The sequence below is a fragment of the Pongo abelii genome, chromosome 11 (genome assembly GCF_028885655.2).
Source record: "Pongo abelii isolate AG06213 chromosome 11, NHGRI_mPonAbe1-v2.0_pri, whole genome shotgun sequence".
Classification (NCBI taxonomy): domain Eukaryota; kingdom Metazoa; phylum Chordata; class Mammalia; order Primates; family Hominidae; genus Pongo; species Pongo abelii.
Window position 1 is genome coordinate 97,375,457 of NC_071996.2, and position 20,685 is coordinate 97,396,141.

Here is a 20,685-nt window from a genome sequence, read left to right on the forward strand (position 1 = left end):
TATAACGATCAAAGACAATCAAAAATGAGTAAAACTGTGTTGTCTTATAATATTTCAGTATTACCTTAAAATACAATGTTTCTTCGTGCTTCAAGAATTTACATAATAACAAAACATAAATGAGCTGACATTTTTATGCTGATTGAATCTCTTTTCTATCCAACTTTATCTTTCTGTAATTCAAATGTCTTGAATAGTAAGTATACAGGGTATTAAATCATTCTAATTCCATGTATAAATTAATGACACTCAAATTTTGAACTCTAGCACTTTCTTTCCCTGTAATATCTAATTGCCTACTCAATATAACTAGCTAAATTTTAATAATGATGTAATTTAATATGCCCAAAATCAAAGTCTTATTTCACCAACAAAACTAATCTTCTCATAGTTTTCTCTACTTAATTAAATATCACACTCCCCACACAATGTCTTAGCAAGTCATGCAGGGTCTCTTCCCCTAAAATGTGTCAAATATATGATTAACCACCTTCACTGCTAGTATTCTATTCCAAGAAACAATAATATTTTACTTGGACTTTTCAATTCTAACTGATCTCCATGCTTCCATTGTTGTACATCCCTAGTTGCTTCAAGATACAACAATCAGAATGATCCTTTTAAATACAGATTGGATCATGTCACTCCTCTCTCTACTCAGTAGCCAATAGGGTTTTCATTTTTTTGGATTTAACTTTGAACTTGTAACCATATCTTACAGGATTTCTGTGACCTGTGCCCTGATACTACTTTTTTTCCTTCCCTACCCTCTGACAGTGTGTGTTATTCCCATCTATGTGTCCATGTGTTCTCATCATTTAGCTTCCACTTATAAATGAGAACATGAAGTATTGATTTTCTGTTCCTACCCTAGTTTGCTAAGGATGATGGCCTCCAGTGTCATCCATGTCCCTGCAAAGGACATAATATTGTTTCTTCTTTGTTTTTCAATACTTTAAGTTCTGGGAAACATGTGCAGAACATGTAGATTTTTTACATAGGTATACACGGACCATGGTGGTTTGCTGCACCCATCAACCTGTTATCTACATTAGGTATTTCTCCTAATGCTATCCCACCCCTAACCCCACCCCAACAGGCCCCAGTGTGTGATGTTCCCCTCCTTGTGTCCATGTGTTCTCATTTTTCAACTCCCACTTTTGAGTGAGAACACACAGTGTTTGGTTATCTGTTCCTGTGTTAGTTTGCTGAGAATGATGGTTTCCAGCTTCATCCATGTCCTTGCAAAGGACATGAACTCATCCTTTCTTAGGCTGCATAGTATTCCGTGGTGTATATGTGCCACATTTTCTTTATCCAGTCTATCATTGATGGGCATTTGGGTTGGTTCCAAGTCTTTGCTATTGTGAACAGTGCTGCAATAAACACACGTGTGCATGTGTCTTTATAGTAGAATGATTTATAATCCTTTGGGTATATACCCAGTAAGAGGATTGCTGGGTCAAATGGAATTATTGGTACCAGACCCTTGAGGAATCGCCACACTGTCTTCCACAATGGTTGAACTAATTTACAGTCCCACCAACAGTGTAAAAGCATTCCTATTTCTCCACATCCTCTCCAGCATCTGCTGTTTTCAGACTTTTTAATGATCACCATTCTAGCTAGTATTTCATTGTGGTTTTGACTTGCATTTCTCTAATGACCAGTGAAGATGAGCTTTTTTTCATGTTTGTTGGCTGCATAAAAGTCTTCTTTTGAGAAATGCCTGTTCATATCCTTCACCCACTTTTTGTTGGGGTTGTTTTTTTCTTGTAAATTTGTTTAAGTACCTTGCAGATTCTGGATATTAGCCCTTTGTCAGATGGATAGATTGCAAAACTTTTCTCTTATTCTGTAGATTACCTGTTCACTCTGATGATAGTTTCTTTTGCTGTGTAGAAGCTCTGTAGCTTCATCAGATTCCATTTGTCAATTTTGGCTTTTGTTGTCATTGCTTTTAGTGTTTTAGTCATGAAGTTTCTGCCCATGCCTATGGCCTGAATGGTATTGCCTAGGTTTTCTTCTAGCGTTTTTACAGCTTAGATCTTATGTTTAAGTCTTTCAACCATTTTGAGTTAATTTTGTATAAGGTGTAAGGAGGGTGTCCAGTTTCAATTTTCTGCATATGGCTAACCAGTTTTTCCAAAACCACTTATTAAATAGGGAACTCTTTCCCCATTGCTTGTTTTTGTCAGGTTTTGGGTGTAGATGTGTGGCATTATTTCTGAGGCCTCTGTTCTGTTCCATTGGTCTATGTATTTGTTTTGGTACTAGTACCATGCTGTTCTGGTTACTGTAGCCTTGTAGTATAGTTTGAAGTCAGGTAGCGTGATGTCTCCAGCTTTGTTCTTTATGCTTATGATTGACTTGGCTATATGGGCTCTTTTTTGGTTCTATATAAAATTTAAAGTAGTTTTTTATAATTCTGAAGGAAGCACTAAATATGGAAAGGAAAAACCAGTACCAGCCACAGGAAAAACGTACCAAATCGTAAAATCCATTGACAATATGAAGAAACTGCATCAACTAATGGTCAAAATAACCAGCTAGCATCATAATGACAGGATCACATTCACACATAACAATATTAACCTTAAATGTAAAAGGGCTAAATGCCCCAATTAAAAGACACAGACTGGCAAATTGGATACAAGACCTATTGGTGTGCTGTACTGAGGAGACACATCTCATATGCAAAGATGTACATAGGCTCAAAATAAAGGGATGGAGGATTATTGACCAAGCAAATGGAAAGCAATAAAAAGCAGGGGTTGCAATCATAGTCTCTGATAAAACAGACTTTAAACCAACAAAGACAAAAAAGACAAAAAGGGCATTACATAATTATATATTTTACATAATGGTAAAAGGATCAATGCCACAAGAAGAGCTAACTATCCTAAATATATATGCACCCAATACAGGAGCACCCAGATTGATAAAGCAAGTTCTTAGAGACCTAGAAAAAGACTTACGCTCCCACACAATAATAGTAGGAGACATTAACACCCACTGTCAATATTAGACCGATCAATGAGACAGAAAATTAACAATGATATTCAGGACTTGAACTCAGTTCTGGACCAAGTGCACCTAATAGACATCTACAGAACTCTCCACCCCAAATCAACACAATGTACATTCTTCTCAGCACCACATTGCACTTATTCTAAAATTGACCACACAATTGGAAGTAAAACACTCCTTAGCAAAGGCAAAAGAACAGAAATCATAACAGTCTCTCAGACCACAGTGCAATCAAATTAGGACTCAGGATTAAGAAACTCATTCAAAACCACACAACTACATGGAAACTGAACTACCTGCTCCTGAATGACTACTGGGTAAATAACGATATGAAGGCAGAAATAAAGATGTTCTTTGAAACCAATGAGAACAAAGACACAACATACCAGAATCTTTGGGACAGAGGTAAAGCAATGTTTAGGGAGAAATTTATAGCACTAAATGCCCACAGGAGAAAGGGGGAAAGATCTAAAATCGACATCCTAACATCACAGTTAGAAGAACTAGAGAGGCAAGTGCAAACAAATTCAAAAGGTAGCAGAAGACAAGAAATAACTAAGATCAGACCAGAGCTAAAGGAGATAGAGACATGAAAAATGCTTCAAAAAATCAATGAACCCAGGAGCTGATTTTTTGAAAAGATTAACAAAATAAATAGACCATTAGCCAGACTAATAAGGAAAGAAAGAGAGAAGAATCAAATAGACACAATAAAAAATAAAAGAGGGGCTATCACCCCCGATCCTACAGAAATACAAACTACCATCAGAGAATAATATAAACACCTCTATGCAAATAAACTGGAAAATCTAGAAGAAATGGATAAATTCCTGGACACATACACCCTCCCAAGACTAAACCAGGAAGAAGTTGAATCCCTGATCAGACCAATAACAATTTCTGAAATTAAGGCAGTAATTAATAGCCTACCAACCAAAAAAAGCCCAGAACCAGATGGATTCACAGCCAAATTCTACCAGAGGTACAAAGAGGAGCTGGTATCATTCTTTCTGAAACTATTCCAAACAATAGAAAAACAGGGACTCCTCCCTAACTCATTTTATGAGGCCAGCATCATCCTGATACCAGAACCTGGCAGAGACACAACAAAAAAAGAAAATTTCAGGCCAATATCCCTGATGAATATCGATGCATAAATCCTCAATAAAATACTGGCAAACCGAATCCAGCAGAAGATCAAAAAGCTTATCTACCACAATCAAGTCGGCTTCATCCCTGGGATGTAAGGCTGGCTCAAGATACTCAAATCAATAAAGTTAATCCATCACATAAACAGAACCAATGACAAAAACCACATGATTATCTCAACAGATGCAGAAAAGGCCTTTGATAAAACTCAATGCCCCTTCATGGTAAAAACTCCCAATAAACTGTGCATTGATGGAATGTATCTCAAAATAATAAGAACGTATCTCAAAATAATAAGAGGTGTTTATGACAAACCCTCAGCCAAAATCAAACTGAATAGGCAAAAGCTGGAAGCATTCCCTTTGAAAACCGACACAAGACAAGGATGTCCTCTCTCACCACTCCTATTCAACATAGTATTGGAAGTTCTGACAAGGGCAATGTGCCCTGCTACTTCTATCCCTCAACTCCTAGCACTCTTCTTGCTGTCAGTTTGAGTCATTGATTCATCCCCCTTGCTACTCTGAACACACGAGGCAAATGTTTTCTTCCATCCTCAGACCATTGTAGTTGCTATTTTCTCCAAGTTATTTAATCCTTTGCCTCTATTTATTGTCATCTATAAAATACTTCCTCATACCTTCCGTCATTCTCGGTATCTCTGACCTTCCTTTATTTTACTGTAGAGCATTCATCATCATCTCAAATAGTATATAACTTGACATTACATATACATGTGTATGTATATTTACAGTCGGCCCTCCATATCCTTGGGTTCTGCATCCATGGATTCAACCAAACATGGATTGACAATATTTAAAAAAAAAGGTCCACAATGTTTCAAAGACTGAAGCTTCAATCTGCTATGTTCTGAATACTGTGTTGAATTCATGTGAATGAAGTTTTCTGTAGGCATTGTATTAGGTATTGTAAGTAATCTAGAGAGGATTTAAGTAAATGGGAGGATATGCATAGGTTATATGCAAATACTTTGCCATTTTATATCAAAGACTTGACCATCTGTAAATTTTGTTATACTATTTATATATATATAATATATACTATATATTATATATATATAGTATATAATATATAATATATACTATATATTATATATATATAGTATATAATATATAATATATACTATATATTATATATATAGTATATATTATATAATATATACTATATATTTTATATATATAGTATATATTATATAATATATACTATATATTATATATATAGTATATATTATATAATATATACTATATATTATATATATAGTATATACTATATAATATATACTATATATTACATATAATATATACTATATATTATATACTATATTATATATGCTATTGTATATAATATATACTATTGTATATACAGTTATATATAATATATAATATATAATATATTATCTATAATATATAATATATTATCTATAAATATATAATATATATAAAATATACAAATATATTTATAGATAATATATAGTATATATTATATATTTATCTATAAAGATAATATATATTATTTATAATTTATTTTATATATTATATAAATATAAATATATATAAAATATATATTTTATACATATTTTGTATATATAAAAAGTTATCATATATTATATATATAATATATATATCTGTATGGCAGTCACCAGCATGTTATATAGTATATATCTATATATTATGTGCCATCTCCCACTAAGACATATGGCCCTAGAGGAGAAAGACCTTTTTTGTACCTCCTTTATCCTAAGTGCCTAAAAAAATAACATATACCATATATTGTGTGCCCAATAAATGTTTGTCTGAATCTCTCTAATCAGCATTAAAACATGCCATATATTTCCCAACTTAAAAATAATATACCCTTAATCTGATATTCCCTCTAACTACTGCCTCATTTCTAAATTGTATATTTTCACTGCCTGTTTTTACTAATATTTCACACTCTTTTTAACGTATTTAATCATGTTTTGAGAATGGATCCCTATGTAGCCAAATAGAATAGTCAATAGACGACGTCATACTAAATCTAAAAGCATTACTTGACATGATTGATTACATTCACTTTTTTCACTTTGTCGTTGAGGCAGAATTATGTCTTGATTTGCTGTCTACCCCAAGGGCCAGTTCTTCTCAGTCTCTATTGCTGGTTGCTTATTATCTTCCTGACATCTAAATAATGAAGTAAGCTAGTGTTCATTTTTTATCTTTTTTTAATCTCTCTTTCTACATATCCTCTTGTTAAGCTATATCATTTCATCCATTTCTCTGAAATTATTTTATTAAGGTTCTAAAATTTAAATCCCTAATTTCTCCTTGAGTTGCAGATTTGTAAACCTAACTATCTACATTTCATCTCTACGTATAAATCTAAATGTTAAAGGGCTATTTTGCTTCAGGTTTAATTATTAACTGTTTTCTTTCTCAGGCAGGACATAAAATAGGGATTTTATTCTCAATAAAAAGTATTATAATTTTGCTATTTCTCTGCCCATAACTTTAGAGTTATCATTAGCATCTTAAATATATAATATACACCAGACAGACCTAACTTCTCACCTCCACCACCGATACCACCCTATCCAAGCCACCTTAATCTTGTGTCTGGACTGGATCGTGAGCACGCTAGTTGACCTTCCTGCTTCCTCTCTTGCCGTCTCCTAGTTAAATCTTGATACAGCCCTGGAATAGTTATTTTATAACATCAGTAAGATCATACGACATGTATGCTTTCAAACATGTAAATGACTCTGACCTAACTTCCTACCAGTTTCCTGCACACTCAATATGTTCTTTCTTCACTGGGCTTCTTGTCCATTTTTAAGCATGGAATGCACGTTCCCTCTCCAGCATATAACTTTTTCTCTTTCTGTTCCCCGATCCTGGTCTGGTCATCTACTACACTTCACGTGACATGCTCAGTCACTTCTTTTGTACATCTGCTCGTCTTCTACAGAAGTATGCCCTCATCAAATGATTTAATAGGCATTTTGACTTTTTCTCTTTTTGTAGCACATATAATTTTAAATTTATTAATTTCTTTTCCAGTTCTGTAAGTAGAATATCAACTTCAGGACAAAACAAGTATTCCCTAGCACATAGTAAATAGTAATTATTTGTTAAATGAGGAAAGAAATATAAGAATGAATGACTCAAAAGATATAATCTTAACCAAAAACTAAGCACAAATGGTTAAATTCCTTATCATAGATATCCTAGAAAATAGCACGTCATGTTCAATATGTGATATATGTATTGCTTCACAAGAGTGAGTACTGATGCCTCTACGTTAAATAATTCACATATGTATGACTTGATGACTTCCAGAGGTAATTCTAGAATAGTGTTGATGGTAGTAAGTGAGAGAGAAAATATTATTAGAACATAAGCAAATGTATTGTTCACTTATTTCAACAGGGATGCTTCATTTTAAAATATCTTATTCTCAACTTCCTAATTAAAGACAATTTTTCTTACACATCACTTCTGTCCTTATTTAAGTATAAATTACACTAGCAGCAGAACAGGTCATATTTTAATCAAAATGATGTAAATAATAGGGAAAATTGTAACCCAGAAAAATATTAATCTGTACATCAGAAAATTTCTTTTCTATAAAACATATATGGGAATGAGGCATTTAAAAGATAGCAAAAAATCATGGTTTATTAAGTTGCAGAGAATGTAAGGAGACAAATACTGCATTAGTCTTTAAGTCAGAAAATAGTGACTAGTTCAAACTGAGTCACTAATTAGTTTTGTGACCTGGAGCATATCATTTAACCTTTCTGGATCTCAGTTTTATTTTCTGTAATATGAAAGTGTTGGATTCAGTTATCTCTAAAATCCATTCCATGTCTGAGAATATGTAAGAATTTGGGGAAAAAAAAAGTCTCTAGGAACTCAAAGTGATAAATGCTATCTCTGTCTATTAAAAGGGAAATAAAAATTTATCAAATTGGTTCAGTTAACTTTGGACCTTAGTAAAACTAAAAATCTGAATAAATTGATGTGAAAAGTCTGAACAAATTTATTAGACATACTGACTAAAACCAAACCAGGCTATATGAGTATCAGTGTAATTCAAAGTTCTGTGATGCAGTAATGATTAATAATAAAAAAGAAAATATAAATTTGACTTATAATAAATGATATTTTAATGAAATAGTTAAGAAGTGATATCCTAGACTAAACCCTCCTTGGACAGAAAATATATGGATGATATTCCTATGATGTCCCTTCGTCCATAATGTAAAAATATTGAATAGTATTGAAAGCATAAATTGAGAATTACTTTTTTGTATTGCCTTCCTGCTACAACATAAAACCCTCCTATTTCATTTTTAAAATTTTCTTTATTTTTTATTTACTTCAAAAATAAAGATGAAGTCTCCCTATGTTGCCCAGGCTGGTCTTGAACTCCTGGGCTCAAGTGGTCCTCCTGCTTTGGCTTCCCAAAGTGCTGAGATTACAGGCATGAACCATCTTGCCCTGCAAACCCTTCTATTTCAAAATCTCCACTTTTTCTCACCACATCACTTCCCTAAGAGAATAAACACCTTATTCATTTTAATGTCACTCTAAGCCTACTTTTTTTACATTAAGCTGCTACAATTAACTTTAATGATAAAGAAAAATAAATGATACATCAGAGTTTTAAATTTAAAAATGAGTACTGAAAATTTTATTACCAAAAAAAAGTAAATAAGGGTGTTTTTGTCTTGCAGATTATTTTCTAGAACTTCACTGTCCATTATGGTAGCCACTACTCATGTGTGACTATTGAGCTCTTCAAATGTGAACAGTCTAATGTGAACCCTAAGTGTTAAATGTTCACTGGATTTCAAGACACAGTACTCCCTCTACTAGAAAAAAAAAATCTTTAATATTTTATATGGAGTACATATCAAAATTGTAATATGTTGGATACATTGGGTTACAATAAAATATATTATTAGTTAATTTCACTTACTTTTTAAGTGTGACTAATAAGAAATTTAAACTGATATGATTCACATTGTATTTCTATTGGAATTATTGAGAGGATGTTTAAATAGTATGTTTTTGTTACAGTAGTTCGAATAGTTAGAGATGGTATTAAAGGTCATCAAAATACTTAGAATTTTGTTTTCAACTAAAATATTTATTAATGTCTTCTTACAGCACTGAATACACAAGTTGACATAAAGTTTTAAAAGAATATATTGGTATATACTTCCTGATACAAACAAATCCGAACCCTATCGTTTTCACAATACAGAATAAATTAACACAATTTAGAATTGTAATTTTTCAGAGAATAATTGTTACTTATACTTACAGTAATGTAAGCTTCTGCCACCCACATAATTTTAATAAGTTATGGTGCTATAAAATGAGATACTATAACATTTAGAAAAAATAGAATATCTATATGAGATAATTAAAACCAATAAAAAGGAATCTATAATGTAAATATATTCTATTTTTTATATAAATTATACTGTCAATACTGAGTATAAATAATATATTTAATTTGGTCAGTTCCGTTTAGTACCTTCCATTACTCATGGCTTAGCAGATATACCTTAGTTTAAAGTTATCATACATGTGAATTTTTACTAATTTTATTTTAGACTTTATTATTTTATAAAAATGCCTTAATTAAATACGTATATTAGTAACTATCTATTCTGTTTTTTCATAAAACCTAACAAGGTGTTTGAAAAATAAATCTTCAAATATCAACAATGAAGACTATATTCATGAGAATATTTTTCAAGAGAAGTGTGACAATAAAAATGACTTTCACCAACAATGAGTAGACATTAAAATTTTTCCCTGAAGAAAATACATATTCAATCACAATCAAATGGATGTTTCCAAAGTGGAGCAATTTGAGTGTCAGATATTAACATAGATTATTCTTTTTTTCACCAGGTTTACTTCAAGATTAACATAAGTTTATAGAGTTGCGCTAAAGGGAAGCATTTTTGAAAAAGTAAAATAAAATAGAATAAAAGCATCACCACTGTGTAAAGTTCCTTGGTTTTGCTTTATTCCTAATCATATTATTGAGAGTTGTCTTTCATCTCTGAATTTATATAGTTGTTACTCTGTAGTTCAATTATTTGCTCCATAATACCTATAGTCCCCCCATCTGTAAAATGGTGCTAATAATCTTATCTAATATTTTGTTGAGTAGATGTGAGAGTTAAATGGAAAAACGCTTGTAAAATACTCAGCATAATGTCCTGCACATAAGAAGCACAGAATAAATTTTAGCTTTCACTTTTCCAGCTTGTTATCTGTACTCTTAATCACAGTATGAAACACAAGGAAGTCTCTCTAATTTTATGAAGGCCCTCATAGGCTAATTTTATTTTTAGAAAATATCTCATTTCCTCTTCTATGCATATCTATGAAGAAACTTCTAAAATCATTCATATATGCATGATTTGAATGCTAAGGTACAGCATATAAAAAAGCTGGGTTAATTTAGCATCTCATTCTCATATAGCTATTGAAGAGAAACTATCTTTAAAGTATAGAATAATGGATTATGGATAGATGAATAAATCTGAGTATTTAGAGGAATAAATCTGAATCTCCTTGACATACTGTCTTCACTGTTTGCCGAATGAAAGATGGCTCTCTTATTTACTTAGAAGGCCTATTTTAAAACTTTCAGAATACCTGTATTTTCCTGGAGAAACTAGCTCCTGAGCAACATACGATGAGGATACTTTCACCAATTAGAAAACCCAAACACTGTATTTTTCATTTTGATTTGTTCACAGATACAGCTGGGATGAAAAGCTTTTTACTTACAAGAAATACTTTATTTTACCCACGAATTATTTGCTATTCACTGGGATGATACACAGTATACATTATAATGTATAATTTGGCTTCTCAGGCTTATTTTCTTTTCATTATAATTTTATCTGTATTCTAGAGAACTGAGTTTTCAATTAAGTACTTTTCCATTTTACTTATTTGTGCCTGTTTTGTATTTTGTATTTGTGCCTATTTTGTCCACTTATTTGTTCATATGTTTTTCCTCTTAACAAACAGAAATAGCGTTCATGCCTTTGAGTTTCCAGAGACTTTTTTTCAAATAATAAAATTTCAGACATGGCATAGCGTTTAACGACAAGTGAGTTTAATATTTTTATATTATAGATAAAAAACTGAAGTCCAGTGAGGTCAAATATTTATTGAGGCCAAAAAGCAATTAGTTATTCAGTTTGTTCACTTTTTTCTGGCCTACAACATAAGCGTACAGGTGTACCAGTTTTGCTTGAATATATATTTTCTAGGCTTTGCTCTCTTCTTCATCATCATCACTATTGCCCCATATCAGGCCTAATCTTCTCTCTCTCTTTTTTTTTGAGATGGTGTCTCGCTCTGTTGCCCAGGCTGGAGTGCAGTGGCACAGTCTTGGCTCACTGCAGCCTCCACCTCCCAGGTTCAAGCAATTCTCCTGCCTCAGCCTCCTGGGTAGCTGGAACTGCAGGCATGCACCACCACACCTTGCTAATTTTTATATTTTTAGTAGAGACAGGGTTTCGCCATGTTGGCCAGGCTGGTCTCAAACTCCTGACCTCAAATGATCCACCCGCCTCAGCCTCCCAAAGGGCTGGGATTACAGGCATGAGCCACTGCGCCTAGCCTAGGCCTAATCTTCTCAGGTGAAGCCTAGAGCAATTTTATCTTAACAAATCTTCCTACCCCCACTTGTAGTGCCTCATGACTATAAAATATATTGATGCTATAACACCTCTCTTCTTATAATATTAGATTAAGCAGGAGCATTTACGAAGCAGAACCAAAACCAAAAACAATATATGTTACTTTATATGTTTACACATTTTAAAATCCCCTAAGGAATACTCTATAATAAACAAAAGCCAAAGATGAATGATATAATTTAAAAATGCATTGTATTTAGTATGATTGATGTCCTTAATTTACAAAGAATTCAATGAAAGAAAAAAATTAGGGGTAGTAAGAAAAAATAAGAAAAATATGTGGACTAGGTATTAAAAACATGGAGATATGAATTAACAATCCTTTGTCATTTCCTTGTCATGCAATGTTTATCCGGTTGTGTCCAGTTCATCTTTATAAAACCCTATGAGTTGTGTGTTATTCTACCCAATTTACATTTGATGACAATTAATCTCAGAGTTTAAGTAATTTGTCCAAAGTCATCATGTCCTCGATAGTTCATGTGTATATAGTTGTCTTGGCCAGGACATTACCATATGAACATCGTTCTTTATGACCTTTTCTAACATAGGACATCATTGTGTTACAAGTTGTCAGTAAGGCTGAGATATTGTGGAGATATCAGTGATACTTTTTATGACACCAATCCTCAATGTTCATTGTCCAAAAGATTTTGTTGGTGAGCAGGGTGGAATTGGGTGGAGGGAGCTTACTTCTGGAACTTACACCTGTCTTTTTCTACCCTCTTGTTTCCAGAGAGTATGACACAAAATTTTGTTCCTTTTCATACCCAGAAGCCACAGAAAGTCTGATGATGTCAATGTATAGATGATAGCTGTGAAAGATCATAGAGAGATGAAAGAGAGAGTAGATGATAGGTAGATAGAAAGATATAGAGACAGATTTTTTAATATAAAACATCTTATACATTTGATGGGGTAATTCTCTTAGCTGAGGTATTATTGAATAGTTTAATGATATCTTATTCCCATGGATCAAAATACCTCTTACAATTTTGAAAAGCCAGCCCCTGTGCTTTGGGAATTTCTAGCAGTCAGAAATCTAATGATCAATCGAAGTTTGGGCCTTAATGAATCATGATCTATTACGTATTTTTCTCACAGTGATTCAGGATGCTGTTTCCAGATGACAATCATCAAAAAAAAGTAAATAAATAAATACGTTAAAATTTGTCAAGACGATTTAGTAGTCAAGAACTTTTTAAACTTTTTCTAATTATATTTAGTTTTGATACTGCCATACATTTTAATAGCTGACACTAAATTAATTTCTAATTTAAAAAATTTTTAATTATTTTGTATTGACTCTCATAGACATTATTAATCTATGTATACACATAATTTTGAATAGTTCATGATTAAATGTAATTTCGTTTCTCATGGTCACAAAAAGGTATTGTAATTGACTATTTTTGTTTGGAATCTGGCAACAAATATCAGTTCTAACATCTTATTTCACAGGCTTTACTGTCCATCATTTATGTGCTGAATCCAATCGTAAAATTAGCTTAGATTATATAAAAAGAAAACAACTTGAGTGAGGAAAAGTAAGAATGAAAGTATGAAGACAAAAACTTTAAAAAAAAAGTTTACAAGTTATTTTTGTCACCAAAATAAACAATAAAATTTTACCTAAATTTGATAGATATAATTCTCTCAGTGACATTTCTTATTCAATCTTGTATTATAATATTTTATTCTTTTATTTTCAAAAAATCATTTCTCATTATAAGTATTTTTTAAAGGAGGTGGAAGATCATTTGATACATGTCTGATGTGATTTGCATAAAAATGACATCAGAAATAATTGAAGACTTTTTCTTTAAAATTTATACAAATCATCTTATGAAAATTGTTTTTAATTAACACTAATTTCAATATGGTTTCTAAAGCTAAAAACTTTGGACCTTTTTTTAAAATTATGTATTTTTAATGTGAGGTTTACAATAATGTAAGTTTTGAAAAGTAATCTAATATTAACATGTCATACCTACCAGAGATCAGCAACTTATCCTAAAATTCCTGCTAACAATCCAAAAGGAATACACAAATCACTGTGTCACACAATTTTTCCTAAATTCAAATTATTTTCTCCACATAAGATATTTTAAAATGTAAACACATGATGAAGTAGCAGTTTCATTTAATCTTATTTAATTTGAATACTAGATGGAGCAGCCACCAACAGTATTACCAATGTCTCAGGCATGCAGAGGAAAATTTTCTCTTTGTGTTCTGGTTGACTGCTTCCCGCCTCTTTGCACACCTGTAGTATTATAAACTCATAAATGCAAAATTACATCGCATCCCCTCTTCTGTAACTTCTCCCCAATCAAAGCAGATACAATAGAATGAAAGTAACCATCTCCCATGGTAACATCCCTCCAACAGTTTATCAGCTCACTATGGTGCCATACTATCCAATAATTTCAATGCAAAAATATCTTTACAAATGGGTCCTGAAGATTCTTTACACCATGAAAATCATTAGCAAGGATAATTAACTGAGACTGCGGTGATAAATAGAGCTGCATTACTGATCAGTGTAATAAAGAACAGAAGCCACTAATTACAGATAGAGCCTCGAAGCTACTGAAAAATGTAATTTAACATTGCTGCCTGGATTCCACAAAGCCAGATATAAGTTTGCAATTAAAACAATAAGGTCTTCCAACAGATAATGCTTTTGGGACCAATCCAGGTGTAAGAAAATGTGCCCATCTGCATGGAGTGCCTTGGCTCTAGTAGGGATTGTGCCTTAGGAAAAACATTTAAAAAATTAAAACTCCCTAAACATTTTGTTAGGTATTGTTATTACAACCCTGGCCTTCTATCACGTTGTCAGGTAATTTCTTTGAATTTTTAAAAGATTAAAAAGAATTTAGAAGAACATGTAGTATAAAAATAGCATAAATATAACAAAGCTGTAGGTCCAAAGAGTCACTTAGAATTGTGTGTTTCTTAGATACAAGAAACACATTATTTCAACTGCAGAGAAGGTAGTAAGCTGCGGAGCAGTGTTTTCAAAAATACTTGACTGTAAGAATTATATGAGGTCCTTGTTACAATCCAGATTCCTGGGGAGTACCTGGGCAACTATAATATAGTCTCAAAGGGGAGGACCTGGGATATTGATTTCAGTGACAGCTCCAGATGATTATCAGCAGACAAGTTTGAGTGCACTGGAAACAAATGGGATTTGGGGTTTTAATATTGGTTCTTTGAATGTTGGATCTGCCATTTTATAGCCATATATCCTATTGGGAGCTATTCTTTCTGAGTCTCAGTTTCCTTATTTTTAGAATATGAAAATATATCAAATTCATCAGGTATAATCCTTAAGTTTCAAGTGCATATACATTTCCTATTAGTGTGTTTGTACGTAGTAGACAAGCAGCCAAATATCAGTTCCCTCCCACTTTCTTCTTTGCTGTATTTGACAGAGTATTTTACCTTTATAGTTTTTTTTTAATTCAGTGAATATATAGTCTCGCTAACAGTGATTCATGCAATGAGAGTCACATTGAAGAAAATGAAGCTATGAGAATATTATCTGCTTCGCAACTTAAAGCACCTCACAGTATATATGAATATCTCATGCACTTAATCCCACTGTAAAGAAGAGGGAGTAAGAAGACAGACTTTCATTGCTATGTCAGCCCACCGTGTTTTACAGCACCAGATGCACAAATTGCCTAGACAGCCTGCCTTCTTCTATTACAGTATTGGAATGTGGTAACTGGTATATTCTCCAGTTGTAAGTCAGGCGAATTTTAGCATAAAGTAGGGGTTTCATATATTTATATAAAATGCTATTTGGTAAAGTTCTACAGGAGCTAGAAATTTTCCACAATATGTCAGATAAGACGTATTATTGGGAAATTTTAATCCTTTAAGAGTTTTCCTAAATAATTTGAAATATTCTGTATTTAGAAATAGCTTCTCAATATTACTACATTCATAAAACATAAGAGCATGTCTTGGATTCTAATACTATAATTTAGGGTCTGACTCAAAGAGCTAATAAAAAATCCTTATCACAAGTTATTGTATATGATTATCTTCTAGTAGCATTAAGATGATAACTGATATAGTAGCCTCCCAAAAATTCAACTGTAACATCCATACTGTAAAGAAGTTTCCTTTTTGGGAAAAAAAAATGGTAATCTTATTTTCAAAAAGTCTAGTTTTCAATCTTGACTTTTAATCATATATCTTATTCACCTAAATACTTATTCCTGGCACACATATGCTTCTGAGCTAGGCCAATTGGGGAATATTAAAATTACACACAGAAAAGATCACACAGGTCATCAATTCTATAAGCATTACATATACATTTTAATTAAATGGCTAAAAGTTTGACTATGAAATATATAACAATCTATATAAATTTAGAGGACCACCCAACTATATACAGTATGGCTGACCAGTCATGTACTATAATGCTTTACAACTAATTTAATGGCATAACCAATTAAAGGTTAACAATGCCAACAGAATATTTCAGAGCCTTGGATTTGCATTTATGTAATTTCTTGATGTACATACTCAAGGGTCACATTAAGCCCTCTCCAAAATGAAATCAAACAAAAGATAAATAAATAATATATTGTTATTCTTTAGTTTTTTATTCAGTATTTCACAATATTAACATCAAGTTCTTTTCTTTATTTATCTTTTGGCAATAAAGATTTCATTCATATATGAAGCTGCTTTTCAGTGTTCAGCATACCAGTTTGTCTCTTATTAAACTGGCTAGTTTAAAATCTATTAGACCTCTTCCATTCTGAAGAGGAATACACAATTTTCAGCCATAGATTTATTCATAAATATTACAGACTGTCTTGGAAGATAGAAGACAAAGAAAAACGTGGTAGTCAAGGCATAGCCTTAAAGTTTGAAGTAAAAAAAAAAAACAAACAAACAAACTAGAGTTGCAAACAGAATATCGTCTTCCTATTTGCTAAGAGTTATTCTTTACCCACAAACATTGCTAATTTATCTCTCTCCTAGACTCAATGATTAATACAGATCCAAGTTTTAAAAATGAAAAAATAGAAATAAAAATAAAAGGGTGGAGGTTACGAATAATAACAGGAAACTTAGGTATCTGAGGTAAAATAATTGAATTGGACATAAAGCGAAACTTTGAGCTTTCCAGAAGTCTTAAAAGTCGTAAGAATAAATAAGAGCATTGCATGCTCTTGGCTTTAGGTCTTTTCTAAAAGTGCCGCTTTATAGCTACCTATCTTACTATTATCTCACAGATAATTTATATGTCTGTTGAAGGAAGGCAGATTACAGAGATATGTCAATATATCGTTGCCCTTCCAAAGCTAAATCTTTCTTTAAAGCCAAATATGAAAACCTAGTGGCTAGTACAAACTATTATTTGGAGATTTCTCTAAGTGTTGAAATAACATTTGATAGAAATACATCCCAGAAGTGGTTCTGTGTTAACGCCAATAGTATACTGCTTATGCCACTAGAAATCAAGATAAAACACCTCTGAGAGGCCCGCTGATTACCATATCCAATTAGTTTGAATATTGTAATTAAATTTTTGGCAGTTTATTATTTGAAATCTCAAGTTAAACTATACAATAAAAAATTTAGAAGTACTTGTAGGAACAGTGAATAGCATTGCTTGGGAAGAATGTGAAACTACTGAGATTAAGACACTCATTAGAGAGTAAGAAGATTAAGAAGTAGACAAAACTAAACAAAAGTCTAGAGTCAGGAACTAAATAGTTCCCCATCACTACCACACCCCCCCAATGTGTAATAGAAAAATATATTTAATCCAATTAGTATTATATTAAGCAGTCACTAATTATAAAGAAAGCGTTTTGAATTTTGGTTACATACAAAAGCCAAAACATCCTTTTATATACCTACCTAATGTTTTTATTTATTTTACGTTTAAAATGACTACAATATTAAAAAAAAAAAAAAACACTTGAGCAATAGAAGAAGGTAAATCATGGAAAAGGAAATAGAAAGTAAGGGTAAGGGTTAAGATTAGCTCATAGAAATGCCTACCATAAAGTCTTGAGTAGGTGCAGAGATGTACCAAAATGTTTTCTCTCAACTTCCTAATGGTCAAAGCAATCAGGATGAAATTTAGAAACACAGTGTCTGAAATATTAGGGAAGTGAGGAGGGATGGGAGCCAGTTGTTTAAAAGATATATAGCTTTTGCTGATAGTGAGGCTTGAGAGGAATTTCTCCTTGGGGATACTGTAAAGAGGAAGCTATTCCACACATTGACTGATGTTCTCAATAACATCTACACAAAAGGAAAGCTTGCGAGTTCTTATGATTTTTTTTAATGTCCAGAAGGTAAACTGGTGGTAAATGCGCAACTGCAATTTAGTAAAAACAAATGTGTCAGGGCCAAAACATTGCCATTCAAGTATATAGCTCCCTGGTGGTTTCAAATCTAGATTTGTTCCTTTGGGATTTAAGAGGAAATGGTGTTTTCCTTTGTACAGAGGGCACTCATTGTGATGGTCAGAATGTCTTTATTTTATTCCTTTTAAAGTTACAGTATTAAAAAATAAGAAAAGGTAATTCCTCAAATTAAACTCCAGTCGAAGCAATGCCATACTTCTGTAAAGAATGTCAAACAGCATGATGGTTTAATGATCAGTTCTCTGGAAAGGGAATCACCATGGGAAATTTCTGTTTTGATTTTTTTCTTCCTGAGGCCAGAGCTGTAGTAACATTTTTATCTGGCCTTATTCTCCTATCAAGGTTCACTTTGAAAACTTCAAAGGCCATGTTTGGAAAATGAAAATAGCTCTCATTTTTATTCATTTTCATTTCAGACTAGCATGTAAAAATGGCAATCCTTTTAATCCCAGGGAAAAATGCTTTTAGACAAACCATGTAGGTGTTCTTTTTTTCCAGGAATAAATTAAAACTAATGTATGAGGAACTATTATAGATAATGCATTGACACAGTAGGCCACTAAAAACAGAAAAGGTAGAAATCATAATAGCTCTATACCAATTTAAACTTTATATATCTAAGATATGACACATTTATTGGAAGCCTTGAAGGCAACAATGAAATTAAATAATGTACACAAAGATGAAGGATCTAATTTTTCCTTTTAATAAGTTATTTTAAATGTTATTAGAGACCATAAAGTAGTAATAGATTGATGTAGGGTACTGATATTTTATAGAAAATACATTCCTGTTTTATGACCACATGTTAGTCTTGATCTTTTTCTTGTACCGTGAAGGAACTACTACTGCTGTAAGGAAAAAAGGAGAGCTACATGAGGACCACACAACTCCTGGAAGAGGTTTCCCTGGCAACACAACTTTTCCATTCATCTGGTTGCAGTGTTTTCATCCAGTAGCCTGTCACCTCACTCAAAAGCAGGGCAATGGAGAGAAAGAAACTAATCAAGTTTTTTCTTTTAACTAGAGAGTAACCTACTTATTGGGTCCTGCAATTAATTTCAGGTAACCAAGCATATGTCCCGGTATACCGTGCTTTATGATTAATTTTATGGCTATAAAATTTTCTTGAGAAAGATAATTTCTTAGAGTAAATTTTTAATATAAAATTATCAGATTTGCCTTTCATTCCTACCTGAACAACCTTGCATATTTTTAGTCAGCTGGTATGTAATTTTTTACTAGTTTATATATTCTTATATAAAGAACAAAATCTCCAAGATGGTATTCATACTGTACCATGGCACAACTTTATTAGATAGCACATAAATCTAAGTTGAACTTTTATATGTGAAGCAAACATCCATAAATATAAATTAATATTCTTTGGTTTACATAGATATTAACTTAGTCTTTAAAATTTATTAAAAATTTTTCCTGAATGCTTTTTAACTCTGTATGCATTTTTAATTAATATATAATCCAAGATTAATGTAATTTCTCTAACTCCTAAGACAGCCTCATAACCATATTTAAGCTCTAGATTTTACAGTTAACCTAAACAGTATACAATATAAAGATGGCACACATTTTATAAATATAAAATAATACACTATTTAAAATAGGAGAACCAGGCAGAGGTTCACAATGCCTTATTCAGAATTCTAAATTCCTATATCTTTGAGAACCAAAATGTTATTCATTTAATGGTTAAATCTGATTTGAGTTGACTAGGATGCTATATATAGTCTTTATGATCACATTTAGTTTGAATATTCATATATTTCACTGTCAAAATATGTGGACACTCACGTTTCAAGGTATATATAATATACATAGCATTACTTTCCTGAAATACCAAAACCTCTGACTTTTGTTCTCAAGTTTCAGTAGACATAAATAGACAGGTCACTATGGACAGACAGATACATCAATAGAAAATTTGCATGCTGAAATAGAGTAATTGCTTTTAACACACTGAATAAGATAATAATTCATGAATCCAAACTGATATACACAACAAAAAATAGGTAAGGAAAAAGAGCTCTTCCTTATGATAGGAAGATAGCTATGTTTATATCCATATAGATATGGAAATATACAAGTGGAATTAGAAAATACTCAATGGTTGCTAATAACAATTGTTGGTAAACATTTGATGAGCATCAAGCTTTTCTAGCAGTTTCAAATTACATTTCTTTTTTTCTTATAAATCCAAAAGATAAAATTCATAACTTTATAATGGAGAAACCTAGTAGACACCAACTTAAGAACATGATATTTAGCATCACCAATACTGAGAAAAATCAGTATTATATTCGTTTTGATTTCATTTACTGAGAACAA

At 32.0% G+C, this 20,685-nt stretch overlaps 1 long non-coding RNA gene across 1 annotated transcript in view; it reads left to right on the forward strand.

Annotated features, from left to right (window-relative positions):
* Window positions 1-20,685, forward strand: part of LOC103890004 (uncharacterized) — a 112,514-nt gene that overhangs the window by 64,405 nt on the left and 27,424 nt on the right. The window contains exon 5 of the long non-coding RNA XR_654357.3: window positions 19,179-19,404. This is a non-coding gene — a long non-coding RNA (uncharacterized LOC103890004). The remainder of the gene's footprint in view (window positions 1-19,178; window positions 19,405-20,685) is intronic.